The following is a 13,339-nucleotide window of genomic DNA, read 5'->3' on the forward strand; positions in this document are numbered from 1 at the left end:
AGTGTCTTATCAGATCTTGAAATAAGCCACAGTGGATGTAGGACAAGAATTCTACATGGATTATTAATTAAGTAGAAACAAAAACGAACAACAGGAAAGATTAGTAGTGGTTACTCATGGGCAGCTGGATGACCCTCAAACCAAGAAGACGGCACAGATGTGTTGGGAGGGAGGGAAGAAGCGCTGACTATTTATTGGAACCAGTGGTGTCTTAACAGGATTCAGGCTCATAATTTCCTATGTGACTCAGCTGGCCTTGCACAATCGATGCTTTGAAAGCCCATTTCCTCAAGACGTCGCCATGGTGTTGCACTGCGGCTTCCTGATCCACATTTTTTAACTCTTGTAGTTGATCAAAACGTGTTTCAGGCTGCTCTGTTTAACTGTTGGATGGACTGCTTTATATTCATTAAAAATGTCTTAAGAGCTTTACCACCCACACTCAACCCTTTAGTTTTTTTCTCCGTAAGTCTAATTCAACTGTAGGAGTCTGAGCCGTTAGCCTTTCAGTATTTCCTGTGTTATTTTGAGATTTTTTTCAAAAGAAGCTTTGGTCATGTGCTGAAAATAATTGTCAGTCAAACCATTATTCTTCATTGAGGAAGGCCAGGAACTCTGGGGAACTTAAAAACAAGCGGAGCAGGGGAGTGAAGCTGTTTCATCCCCCAAAGCAAAATCTCCAATCTAGAAAAGTGGGTTCCTTTTCAACTGGCAGCATTAAAAACAACCTTGAAGAAATAAAGATCATGGCTTAGGCAAGTTTCCATTCTTGAAAGCTGCTCTTCACGGAGAAACTGAACCACGAGGCAATGGGCTTGTATGAGGCAATGAGCAGACTTCTGAAGGAACAGCAAACTAATTTTAAAATGTATTTGCTCTAGTACGTGAGCTTTTGTGCACAGATGCCTAATCTTTATTAAGAGGTAAGGAAACAATTACATTCACATCTAAAGTTAGAAGACTATTATTCCTCACTTTCAAGAATTTAACATTGAGTTAAGTCTCTATTATGACTAGTACTTAATCACTGACTGAAAAGGCATGACATATCCTTCCAGGGGCTTAGCTCTCCTAGGAAATACATATGCTGATGAGCACTCTGTCTGTTTACTCATTTGTCTTTTTATGTTAATAAAATTTCGGATGTTGTCACTAGAAGCAAGTGTTTGGTTTGCCAACATTCCTTTAGGAAATACACTATGTTTAGACAGTTTTAAAACAATCAGCATCCGGCCCAAATATCTGATAAACTGTAAAGCAGGAATAGGTACTTTAATTTTAGAGTGACTATGACTGATTTCCTTTCCTTGTAAGTCTGCCTTTTCTTGTCCCCAGGATTCAGCACTGAGTGGGAGCAAGTTGCCGCCAGACTTTGCATGGACTAAGGCAAAACTTGTAAGTAAAGAAGCGTTTATTATCAGAGTCATGATCTCATTAACTTTCTTGGTTTAAGGAGCGTGAACTTCTCTATAAATAATTCAAAATGGACTGAGTTAAAGCGTTGCTTATGACACGTCATGGCTTTGAGACAACTTGTTCTAAGTTAGGTCAGGGCAGAAAATCCGAGGTTGTTTAAGATTAGAGCAAAGTAGTTTAAGAAGGTATTTCCAAAAATTTGTTTAGCCAAATAGGTTCAAGGACATCTATGTTCACATTCTTGCTTGTTTTCATTCTAGATGAACATAGGGTTCCCTTGCTTGGCGTGAAGAAATGAAGAACAGTAAACTTGTCTCATCACTTCCAATCTCCAGTTAAGGCTATTTAAAAGCACAAAAGTGCTGATTTACGACAAACGTTTCGGCCACATCTTACAATGTTTAGTCCAATGGTTGTGTGAAAATTCTAGCCTGTTTTCTTCCCGTAGTGAGAAATCTTTGAAATCCAAAAAGACTCTTATGAACTTCAAAAAGGTGTGATGGCCAATTGTTTAAGCTCCGGTGAGAAAATTCTCCCACGAGTTCATAGAACACAGTGTTATGATGTTAGAAACTCAAATGCTTTTTTACACAGGATGTTAACCTCTCACAGGAGCCTGCTGCTGTGATGTGGGAAGTCTTGGCTTCCAGGTTTACAAGGATGGGGGTTGTAAACAGGATGCTGGGTACTACCTAAGGACACAGTGCTTCTCCTCGGAGACACAGCAAAGCTCAAAGCCACTAGTGCAATGTTGATGAAGAAAATATTAGAAATTTTAAGTCTTTTCTCTTTGTCTTTTCCGTATTTCTTATATGACCCAGATATAAAAACATTCTTTTAGACATTAGACATTGATAAAAATCTTAGATAAACTTCCAGAAAGCATAATACACAAATCAGCTTTTTAAAAAGCAGTATATCATTTTGTGATGAGTATTAAATAAAAAGATTTTGTGTGGTTATTTGCGTTCTCTTTAGATCTAAGATCAAAATAATTTAGAATTCTATGTAGTACATGGAATTTATTTTTTGATCAAAGTTTTCCTTTATTTACCTTACAGAAATAAAGCTTTAAACCTTAAAACAATCCAATGATTTAAAAAAAAGGAAAAAAGAGAAATAAAACTCTCTCATGATAATGCTTAAAGTTGTGATTTAGTAGCACTGACTTTGTTGTGACCATTGCATTTTCAAATGTCACATTTCTGTCTTTTGAAAAGGTATATAGCAAACCATCTATTAGTAACTGTCTTTGGTGGGAACAGAAACCCCAGAAAATCCAAAGGGAGATGTATAAGAAAGTAAATACACACCTTCTGAATTGTCTCCCTGAGACCCTAATCAAGAGTAAGCAACTGTGGTCATTTGCATCCCTTTAAAAGCCAGAAACTACAGGGAATCAAAAGAAGGTAGCAAGCTTTGCAAAGAAATCTTTCCTTACCTCCAGACCCTCAGATAGTGATTATTCTGAGCCTAGACCTTTTCCATGAAATGCTTTCTCTTCTGTCCTACCCCCTCCCCCTTCTCTTGGCCTTATCCTGGCAGGCTCAGGACACCACTGAAGTACCTTCTCACTCACATCTTCATTCCTATTGCTGTCTGCCATTTGCTTTTTGTTTCCAGGTCTTGCACTCTGTATTGCCTTCTTTTCCAAATGGCCTTTGAACATGTAAGCAAGACCGTCGGCTGGGAAAAGGAAAGCAGGGGCAGTAGCTGCTTCTGTCTTGCACCCTCTCTTGCTTTCCTCCCTCCTTCTGATAGAGACCACAGTATAATTCAGTCACCCATTAATTCCTAAGAGCATTCATTCTACAGCATTCTGAAACCCACCCAAGGCACCCCGTGCACTTGCTCCTGTCTTAGCTAGTCAAGGATGTTACTTGTTGCTCCTATAGCATTCCTCGGTCAAGGACTAAGGACTAAGATCAACATTTGAAGCAGAGAGTCCTGCTTTGATGACTTTTCTGAAACACTTGAAACTGTTTAGTGCCCTTTCCTTGAAACTTTGGTTTTGAATCTGGTCCCTTCCTTTTCCTTTCCCTTTCCCTATTGCTCATAGATCCTGTATACTCAGCTGCCTTGGATCTCTTTCTAGACTCCTCTTCCTCCAGACCTTCTAACCCTGGCAGTCTGCAGGTATCTGTCTTGTGGTCTTATCATTCCTTTACATTGATTCAGAGATTTTTACTCATTCACTACCAATGCATGACTGTGAGCTGAAACAATCTTTGGATTATTTTTAGTGGCTAACGGTGAGAAAAGAAGCTACAGGGGAACTGGTAGTTAGTTACAGGGCTTTATCACTAGCAACTAGTCAGTAATTAGGTCTCAGATAAAATCCCACTGTACACATACAGCACTGCTTAGGTAATCAGAGAGGAAACAGTCTGTACACTCCAAATGGGAATGCATTTTAGGGGCAAAGACTAATTTTGCAAATGTTAATTTTTACATAATAAATATAAGAATCATTAAAAAACAGGCACGGAAGTGGAGATGACAGGAGGTGGGGTGAAGCCATTCTTTCCACTGGGACTATCCAAATTGTCATCTGGAATGGTGTAGGCTGCAGCTTGTTTATCTACTGCCTAGAGAGAGAAACACATTCCAAGAGTAGGTGTGTAGACATGTTTAGGGCAGTTTGGCCATCACACAGTGCTTAACTGTACAGTAGAGATCGTTAACTATAACACACATCATTACCCTCACACCATTGGTGGTGTGGGGCATCATATCAAGTTCATTTGTCACTGAAGTACTAGGATTGGGGTCTCGAGAGATGGTTCAGCAGTTCAGAGCACTGTCTGTGCTTCTAGGGGACCCAGGATTCACATGACAGCTTACAACTGTCTGTAACTCCAGTCGTATGGAACCTAATGTTCTCTTGTGTCCCCCACGGATACTGCACAAATGTGGTTCATGGACACACTTGTGGGTTTTGAAACACTCACACACACACAAAACATTTTTTTAAAAATAACCCCAAGTATAAATACTTACGATTTATTTAAAGTATGCAAATATGTTTTTATTTCTGGGAGTGAATATTTTACAAAACTCTTTGAATAGTCACAATGTTGAATCAATAAAATGTTATGCATATAGTAGTAATTCTCCATCTTACCTCATAAAACGCACACATTCTAATGAACAGCATGTATAGTTGTGTCTATGTGTGCACGTGCACAAAGGTACATGCGTGTGTGTATATATGCATGTGCATGTCTGTGGAGATGAGAGGACAGCCTTTAGATTGGCATTTCTCAGGAGCAATCCACTTTGTTTTTGAGACAGGGTGTATTAATGACCTGGAGCTCATAGAGTAAGCAATGATAGCTAGTCACCAAGTGCCGGACATTCTCCTGTGTCTGTCTTTGCAGCGCTGGGATTACAACTGTTCCTACCAGGCCCAAGTTTCATTGTTTGTTTGTTTGTTTTTGTTTGTTTGCTTTATGAAGTCTGGGGATGGGACTCTATTCTTCGTGCTTGTGTAGCAAACACATTACTAACTGAGAGCTATCTCACCAGCTCTACACGTGTGTGTGTGTGTGTGTGTGTGTGTGTGTATGTGGTGTTTAAATCCACATTAGACTTATTCTATTTATTAAAACAGCTGAATGTTTGATACATTTTGTAACAAAAATTAAGATTTTATTTTGAGAATGTTTATTTTCCTAATTTTTGCAAACATTTTATTAAATTATTGGTCTGTGATCTATTGGGGGGAAAGTGTAATCCTTGTCTCTAGAGAAGCATTTCTGTAGATGAGCTGTCAGGGAGAAAATGCAGAGATGGGATAAGAATATGGCAGCCATAGACCCCAAAGATCTGCCTTTCTGGGTTTTCCCTTGTAGTTGCTTCCTTGTCTAGGATGCTAGTCTCTTAAATGGCAACATTAGAAGAAACATAACATGCTCGGGATGTTTCTTCTGTCTCTCTTCCTCCTTATAGCCTTTGTTTATCTTCCGTATCTACCCTGAAAGATAAGAGATAGGTCATTCTCAAAGATTTTGAAATAGTTATTGGTTTTTAAAATAAACATTGGTGTTTTTCTTATACGCTTCTTTCCTTTTCTGAGTAATTATCAAGGATCATTATATGGACCTCTCTCTCTTTCTCTCTCTCTTTCTGTCTGTCTCTCTCTGTGTGTGAGTGTGTGTGTGTGTGTGTGTGTGTGTGTGCCTCCATAAATATTCATGAAAAAGTACACACATATGTGGAGAGGGAGATTACTCATTACTGTCTGCTAAATTCCAAGCTTTGGGCAGCTACGCACAGGCACTTATAGTTTATCCCCGCCAGCTCAGGCATTGCCCTGCACATGTTAAGTACTCAGCTTGTTGCTGACTGCAGTGCAACAGCAACATTGGCATCCCCTTCTGCTGATTCTTTTCTCCCCAGTCTTTATACAGCAAGAATATTAAAACCCACGATTTTTGTTAGGGACGCATCTTTGGGAGATTCTGTTTATTGACTCAGCAAATGACTGGATGTCTGCTCAGAGAACAGACCATGGTGATGTGTATGGTGGTGAGCTTACCCAGTTGTGTACACACTGGGATCCCCCGCAGTGACCTCCTTGGGACCTTTTGCCAGCTTACTTGCTGACTAGTGAACACTTCATTTTCATTTTCATTTTTTTCTTTTACTAATTACAGAGTACTTACAAGAGCTTCAGTGCAGGCTGGAGGGATGGTCAGTGTTTAACAGTTCTTGTTGTTTTATCCTCTCTTGTGTTGGGATTCTAGAACCCATGTCCGTGGCTTACAAATGTCTGTAAGCTCCAAGGAATCCCATGCCTGCTTCTGGTCTTTAAAAGGACCTGCATATATATGCACATAAATTGATACCGACTATGAATGAATAATAAAAATAAAAAATACTGTAGAAAGTTTAGTCCTCAAACACCTATCTCATACTCAACAATTATTACTTGGTAAAGAGTAATGCTCAATGTAAAAGTATAAAATCAGTGATAAATCTGCATGTGCTGGCAATGTACATCCTGTTTCTGAAATTGAGACCAGGTGAATCAAAATAAGAATTCATACTTCTCATGGAGGTCAAAACATCTCTGGGAAGATTGTTTGAATATATATTCATTGGCTTTTCTGGACTTTAATAATTTTTTTTTTTTTTTTTTTTTGGAGCTGGGGACCGAACCCAGGGCCTTGCGCTTCCTAGGTAAGCGCTCTACCACTGAGCTAAATCCCCAGCCCCAATAATTTTAACAATAATTTTAATATTTCTTTCTCCTAGAAAGTATATACGTTTACAAGGAGACTATAGAAGTTCATTTTTTAATGCCTTCAAAAGTAAAGGATCAAACAACTCTTAAATCTAGAACTGATATTATATTTAGGAGGAAGCAGATATCAATGTTTAAAGGTGTGATCTGAAGATCATTTGAAAACAGCCTCATATTTTTTGGAGAATTAAATTGTAAATAAACACGGGAGTGGGGCATTGTAATCTACAAGGTCTATTAGTTTCAGAAACAACTGATCTCAGGACTCAGTTTTTAACTACTTTCACAGTTCTGACATGGTCTTCTAGATGTCAAGTTCATAAGAGTGAAGGGCGTGCCAGAGAGAAGCTTTAACAAAGAGACATGGAGGAGAGGAAGGTTACTGGGTTGCAAATGCTTTCAGTCCATCAGAGCCAAACCAGGCTTCTCTTAATTCATCAAACCTTGTATATTTTAAGAAAATTTAACCCACATGTGTCTTAGTCACATACTCTGAAATCATGGAACTTTTAAAACAGCTGTTTAATATCCAGAAAGTCATTTTGACATTTTTGTCTCTCCCCTCACTCCCAGTCAAATTCAGATCTGCAAGTCTTCATTAGAAATTGATTTCAGGATCAAAGACAGAAGTTCCGTTTGAAACCTTAAACTGATTCTTCCTAGGAAAATGTTTAAAAGCTGGACACAGTGGTACATGACTGGAGTTCTATCACTGGGAAGACCAATGAAGAGGATGGAGAGTTCAAAGCCAGCCAGGGAGCAGAGCAAGACTTTCAAAATTAAAACAAACAAATAAGAGTAGTCCCCCCCTAGGTAATATGTAAATTATGTGAATATTTTGGTCTCTTAAATATATTTAATAAGAGGATCTGAGACAAGTTTTGTTTGGGAAAATTTGAAATGTCAAAACTCTTGTTTTTCAGAAGGCTAAAATGACCAAAATGAATTTGTCAAGTATTCTTATAATGTTTTTTCATTCAGGGAGCTCAGCTAAATTCACCCGTATTAGTCTTATGAGACCAATCAATGTTACCTAGAGAGATTTTCTGTAAATTATTGACTTAGGAGATGAAGAGATGGTTCAGCAACCAAGAGCTCATACCACTCTTTCAGAGCTTCATACATACATAGATACATAATTAAAAAGTAAAAATAAAATCTTGGAAAATGAGTTGGTTTATATTAGTAAGGAGGGTAGGAAATATCAAACTTTATGTTAACCAATCTGAAGACGAGCTATAAATTTCAATCTCACAGCCAAACATCTGCACAGACGCACCCTTAATAATGACTGGCTAATTGTTGCATAACCCATTGCCAAGGCAAGTTGACACATTAACAATCAATATGTCCCAGCAGAGCATTAGTCATTGGAAACACCATGCTAACAATATATGCCCTGTTCTCTCGCAGTCTGGAACAGGAAAAAGAGCAGGCATACAAAAGTTTTACAACACGAGGTAAAAAATAGAGTTATCCAAGGGGCAGAGAAAGGTCAAGGTAGGAGTAATTAACTCCACTTGGTTATGAGGAAGTAAGTTAGGTACTTGATTGGGAAAACAAACAAACAAAAAAGAAAATCTTTTTTCTTTGTTCTTGGGTGAGAATATGGGTCAAATAAACCAAGAAGAATATTTTTGTTCATTAATGTTCTCTGTGCTGGTAGATTTCTTGACAACTCATTCTGGACTCTAGTGATCTGCAAGGAGATTGTTATTATGGCCGGTTTGTAGTTGAGTAAAATGAGATTGGAAATGTTGAATGACTCAAAACTTTTTTTCTAGTGGATTTCAAATTCAAGGTCGCCTGGTTGATTCAAAAGCCCATGTTTGGGTGGACATTGGTCTAGGTTTGGTTGCATATGCCTATAATACCATCAGGATGCAGAGGCAAGAGGATCTTGAGGTCTGATCAGGACGGGAGAGAGAGAGAGAGAGAGAGAGAGAGAGAGAGAGAGAGAGAGAGAGAGAGAGAGAGCCCCAAATAACACAAAACTAAAACAAAACAAAATCAACTCTCCAACCCCCCTAAACAGAGCATAAGTCTATGTCTTTGCCACTGCTGCATGTGTTTGCATGGTCTCTCATTCTGGAGCACTTATTACACATTTTGAAGTTTACTGTGAGCACAGGCAATATCGTTGTAGTTCCAACTTCCTATTTCAAGTGTCATCTATTATTTCAACAAGAAATGTCTGAGGAACAAGCTGATAGACTAGCAGCTCTGTCAGGGAAGAAGATTTGCATGTTGCCATGGTCATACAAGGTAGGGTTCTTAAAGAAAAGAATGAAGGCAGTACAAAAACTGTTCAACAAAGATGTCAGGAGCTCCCTTTGGAAACTGTCCATCTACAGTCCAGCCACTCTTTGAACAATCATCTCTTAGGCCCAATGGCAGAAGCAATAACTTGAAGGAAATTAAGAAGAAGCCATGTATCCCTGAATGAAGCGATGCTCTCAAAGGCAGATGCTGTTCATAAGACATCTGTTTCTATTTCGACCTTTTCATACTTCGATTCCTGAGGGTCCCCTTTCAAGGTTCTGTTCCCTGCTGTTGCTGGGCTGCTCTCCCTGTCATTCAGCCCCTAAGTGCGACCTCATTCAGGCCACCTAAGAACCATTTTCTACCATCCATAGCAGATACGATCACCTTAGCAAATTCTGTTTTGACAACAAAACACAACCTTCGGTCGTACCACCTCAAACACATCCTAGTTACATCTATCCACACATGTGCACACATGAATGTACGGATATAGTGCCCATTTGTAACAGGAAGAAAAGAAATGATCAAGACCTATTGGAAAATGAGTAGGTGATGCGTGCAGAGACTGGCAGTGGACAAAAGTGTAATTGTTGAGAAGGATGGTAAGGAAATCTGTGTCTGTGGCCCTTATGCAGAGTTACACCTAGCCACCTGCTATGATGATTCTAATACCTGTGGTGTAATTTCCAACCATTCTTCCTTCATTTCCTGTCCAATTCTCAATATGTAAGGAAGTGAGACAGTGTTATTATAGTCTTCTCTTTCAGTCAACTAGACGAGGCTGCCTTGGACTTCCCAGAATAGGTAGAAGCATGAAAGAAAGTCAGCATTCTAACTTACCAGAGCTCTTCAGGCACCTCAAGTAGTACTGGGGATGAGGGGTGTGCACAACCTCACAGGATTAAAAAGTACTGTTAATTTATTTTATGTGCATAAGTATTTTGCTCGCATATATGTCTGTGCACCATGTGGTTGTCCAGTGCCCAGGGAAATAAGAAGAGAGCATAGATGCCCTGGGACTAGAGTTTAGACTGTTGTGGGTCGACATGTGAGTTATGGTCCCCTGAAAGAACAGCCAGTGCTCTTAATCATTGAGTCATCTCTCCATCCCCATCGTTAAGAGTTTTGTGAGGAGCCTAGTATCTTAAATACCCAGCACACAGAAAATGCCAACAAGGGCAACTGGGAGAGACTTCTACTTAAAAGATGGTCAATGTCAGGGCACCAGAATATACTTTGAAAATGATCCTTCAAACCTTCAATTTAACTGTATTTATTCTTAGAAATTGAAAAAAAAAGTAAAATTAGAGGACAGAGGAAGAGCACAAACGTGCACTTCCTTTCCAGGAAGCAACTGATGGCAGCTGTAAATACTGTGCTTAGCTCAGATTCACTGCAGGCTTTATAAAAGTAGCCCTTAATGCTAACACTGTCTTTCTTATGCATACATGTCAATGGGAAATTCATGCTTAAAAAACTGGGTCCTTTGTGAAGGCAAGAGTCAAACTTTTGACTCTGGTAAATGAGTCCTTAGGGGATGACCTTAAATTTATTGAAGTCAGGGAGAAGAAATTAAGAACTTTATTAACAATACAAATGATCTATTTTCAAGTTCCATATGCCTTAGCTTAATTTCTCTCTGACTTATTTTCTGTTGTATGTCTTGATATATTGTGTTAATATCACAGCTGTCCTGGTCCTCAGCTCCTGTATGGTTTGCCACTTCTATTGACAGAGTTTCTGTGAAAACTGTCTTACTCAGTGAACTCCCCTCGGAATTAGTTCCTTATCTGAAACTTGGAAGTAAAGTTATTTTCCTGACAGCTATTGGGGATTTAAAGAAATAATAATGGCAGGAGCATTGAGAATATTGTTTGGCAGTCTATAAATATTAGGAGGATGATAACCTAATAGTTTGCTTGCTTGTAATTCAGTAGTTTGCCAAGAACACATTCCTAAGAAGTATTTAATGTTTTACATTTCTGATGACAAAATCAAATAGTCAAATGTCTTATTTTATTTTGTTTTGAGACAAGGTTTCTCTGTGTAGCTCTAGACATCCTGAAACTCGAACTGTAGGCTGGCCTCCATCTGCCAGCCTCTGCCTCCGTGTGCTGGCATTAAAGGTCTGGGCTACCACCAGCCTGTAATCCAATTATCTTTAGTAACCTATTGTAAGATATATGCCTTGGCTGCTTTTTGAGGTGTCTCAGATCCCACTTTTAGCTTCAGGGTCCTTTTAGTCAAATGAGACCAAAAATTTTGAGGAAAAAATAATATGATTCACGAGAAATTAAGATGAAAAGAAAATAAATTTTATCACTGAAGGAAATTTAAGAGTGAATGTCAATTATTTTAAATCTCAAGTTACAGAGCCAAAGAGACCGACCCCTGGATAGGGAAAAGGAGAATAGTATTTCTTTTTTCCCACATAAACACTAAAGTTCTAATGACCAGAAACAGCAATGTTGAAAACCAAGGGTAAATCCTACCCTGGGAACAGTAGATTTTTACCTCCTCATAATCCTCTTTTTCTTAATTCTTGTAATGAAGTGCTGAGTCCCACTATTTCCTGGATAGGAGGCTAGCAGGCATAGAGAGAGGATTTGTTTAGACATGCAAACTGTTGAAACTCTTGGGTCATTCTCTTAGGTTAAAATGCATTAGCATTTCCCATTTCTGCTATCTGTATAATTTGAAAAAATTGCAAGTTGCTAGTTTGATCATTAAAAGGCTTTTGGTAAATCTCTGTGTGTGGTGCTATGGTAAAACGAACCAAAACAAATACAATGAACTGTCTTGTAACAAGGTATAATACCAGACAATTTTTATAAAGGCATTAATGCATCCCGAAAGCTGACAGAAGTCTGCCGGCTCCGATTCTCCTGTTGTTTAGGGGAATTGCAGAAACAAGCTAGTCTGAGCTGTAGGTTAGAAAGACTTGTAAGAACCAGGAAAGGCAGCCAGTCAGGTTCAGGTCTGGTTCAGATCAAAGACGTCTGGTAGAATTAGCTGCTGGGAGCAGGGCTGGGAGGCAACGTGTTTTAAAAGCACTTTTAAGAGGGCAACTGACAAGAACCCCCTTAGACTGAAGGGGAGAGGCAGAGTTCGGGATGTTTAACACTCATTAGGCCTGGAGACTGAACAGATCTCTTAAGAGATGCCCCGAGTGAGGGGAGGAGATAATGTCTTAAATATGTTTCATAATTTGAAACACATTGAATACAGTTTTTGAAAGAAACTTTGATTTAGTAAAGGCTAACCAAAATGGTATCTTTAAGTGGGGGATGGGTGGAAGAGAATAACCTGTTTTTCTCTGTCTTTTGCTATGATTACAGAAAGGGTTCTCTCTAAGGAGTGCAGTGTCACTTTCCCTGGTGACTTCCAAGGGAAAAAAATGACCCTCAAACAGACTAAAGTATCGAGTGACTTTTCTTATGGCCTGTGCCCATCTGACTATGTCCTACAGCTAACCGTCTCCTAGAGATATGAGTGCTATGGAACAGGCCCTTAAGAAACATCTCTGCAGTTACTTGTCAAAAGATAAATTGTCTAACTGTTCTGAGAGAGATTTATTCCCGGATGGCAGAAGAAAATCTCAAACCATTTCTCTACCCTTTCAAAGGCACCATTTTATCTTTGACAATGTGATACTAGATTTCCGAATCACTCCCTTTTCTTTCCTCTCTCTCCATAAAGAGAAGAGAGTCATATTCTCAGGATCGAGTGCTTGTTCAGTTGGATCTTTCAGGAGTTAGAAGTCCCAAGAACACCTCAGTTCTGAGGTCTTACAACTTGAATAGCCTTGATCATTCCCTCACCTAGAACTCATTGCGTTGGCATTTTGGTTAAGGTCTGTGAAGCAATTCCTATGACCAGTAATGACTGTGTCCTTGGCGCAGGAGGCAAGGCAGGTCAGCACAGCTGGCGCAGGTGTGTTGAGGAGGCAGAATGCTTCCATTTGCCTGCCAGTGTGGGTGACACTCAGGAACAGTGGCTAAGACTCAGTGAGCCTGCCACATGCAGATTGATCCTTAGTAACAAGCTGGTCCACCGTGTTGCTGGGGGGTCCTTTGTGTAGCAGAGGTGATCTAAGAGTTCAGCCAGTTCTGGGAGGCTATGAGATTAAACCCTAGGTGTTGAATCTGACTAGGTCAACCAGCCTGTCACTTTCAGGCTTCATCCCAAGACCTGCTGAATCAACTTGAGTCAGCGATCCTTGTTTTGACATGTCTCTAAGGTCCGTGTGATGCATGCTGAAGTTGAAAGGCCACTGCTCTGGACTGAAGCCCAGAGCAGAGCATGAATTTACCTTTAGCAAGGCATGGGAACTTAAAAGAAATGTCATTAATTTGAACTGAAGGATAACAGAGAAGGGTGGCAGACGGGGATAAGAATGAGATAATATAC

General features: G+C 39.5%; 1 long non-coding RNA gene across 1 annotated transcript in view; it reads left to right on the forward strand.

Annotated features, from left to right (window-relative positions):
• Positions 1 to 510: 510 nt before the first annotated feature.
• Positions 511 to 13,339, forward strand: part of LOC102552402 (uncharacterized) — a 41,247-nt gene continuing 28,418 nt past the window's right edge. Inside the window, exons 1-2 of the long non-coding RNA XR_005497696.2 lie at positions 511 to 923; positions 1,336 to 1,395. This is a non-coding gene — a long non-coding RNA (uncharacterized LOC102552402). The remainder of the gene's footprint in view (positions 924 to 1,335; positions 1,396 to 13,339) is intronic.

The sequence above is a fragment of the Rattus norvegicus genome, chromosome 20 (assembly GCF_036323735.1).
Source record: "Rattus norvegicus strain BN/NHsdMcwi chromosome 20, GRCr8, whole genome shotgun sequence".
In the NCBI taxonomy this organism is placed as follows: Eukaryota; Metazoa; Chordata; class Mammalia; order Rodentia; family Muridae; genus Rattus; species Rattus norvegicus.